This window comes from Bombina bombina, chromosome 2, assembly GCF_027579735.1.
Source record: "Bombina bombina isolate aBomBom1 chromosome 2, aBomBom1.pri, whole genome shotgun sequence".
NCBI lineage: Eukaryota > Metazoa > Chordata > Amphibia > Anura > Bombinatoridae > Bombina > Bombina bombina.
The window spans coordinates 594,825,485-594,826,508 of NC_069500.1; the positions used below are offsets into that span (position 1 = coordinate 594,825,485).

Below are 1,024 nucleotides of genomic sequence, written 5' to 3' on the forward strand. Positions count from 1 at the left end.
TGACACTGACTACCGCATAATTTATTTTATCTGCAGGATCAAAATACCCTTTTTTAGAAGAATCCCCAAGAAAAGTTTCTATAAGTGCTTCTGTTTCTGCAGAAACATATTCTTCAAAAACACTTGGAGAAGATGAAGTCCTTGTGATTTTGAAAACTCCCTCATTGCTGTCTTTGCTATCTTTTTTATGTAGTTTTCCAAGTATCTCCAAACCATTCAGAAAATGACAAACTTGTTCCATTGTTCAACAAACTGAAAGTGTACAATTTGGGTCGTTCAGCAAACTTTTCTCCTTCTCTTAGTAGAACCATCTTAATTGTATCAAGGCCGCTTACCACCACAACAGGCATCATTACAAGCTTTATAAGAAAAACATTCCCATACTTTTTGCTCATTTTAAAGAGAGTCAGATGAGGGAGCTCTATTAAATTGTAGAAGTTTTCCTACTAATGGTAAAGACCATGGACCAGGAAGAGACTTGCCTTTTTGTGATATCTTTCTCATTATTAATAATACAATGATAAATGTCACCAATGAAAGCGTCACTTCTGCACTTGTGAAGAACAGATACATATTGAAGATATGCTACCTGTAACAAAGAGAAAAAAAAATTGCAATAGTAAAATATAAGGATATGGGTGGTTAATAAGAGTCCTCCTCAATTCCAGTATTTGAAGTGATTCAAGTGGTTTCTTGCCTCAGAAACAAAATAAGAAAAATATAGTGCAGTACAATTTGGTTAACAAGAGATATTATCTTCACATTAGTAGTCCCACCAAGGGGTTACTCAAACTTTCTTGTGCCCACCAGGCTCTAGGTACAGACGCACACCCGGTTTTATACTGCTAGGTAACCAATATATATTAACCGCAAACAGCTGCTTCAGATAAGAAGTAATTTATTAAAATACATAAAATCATTAAAAGCCACAAATATATACGTCTAAATGTACAGTCACTCAGGTATCAAACCACTAACAGAGCTTTAAGTGAGAGAGATAACTTATCCTTTGCTTGAGTGGAAT

General features: G+C 34.9%; 1 pseudogene; it reads right to left on the reverse strand.

Moving 5' to 3' along the window:
• Positions 1-573, reverse strand: part of LOC128647191 (cytochrome P450 1A1-like) — a 40,882-nt pseudogene extending 40,309 nt beyond the window's left edge.
• Between the last annotated feature and the right edge of the window lie 451 nt (positions 574-1,024).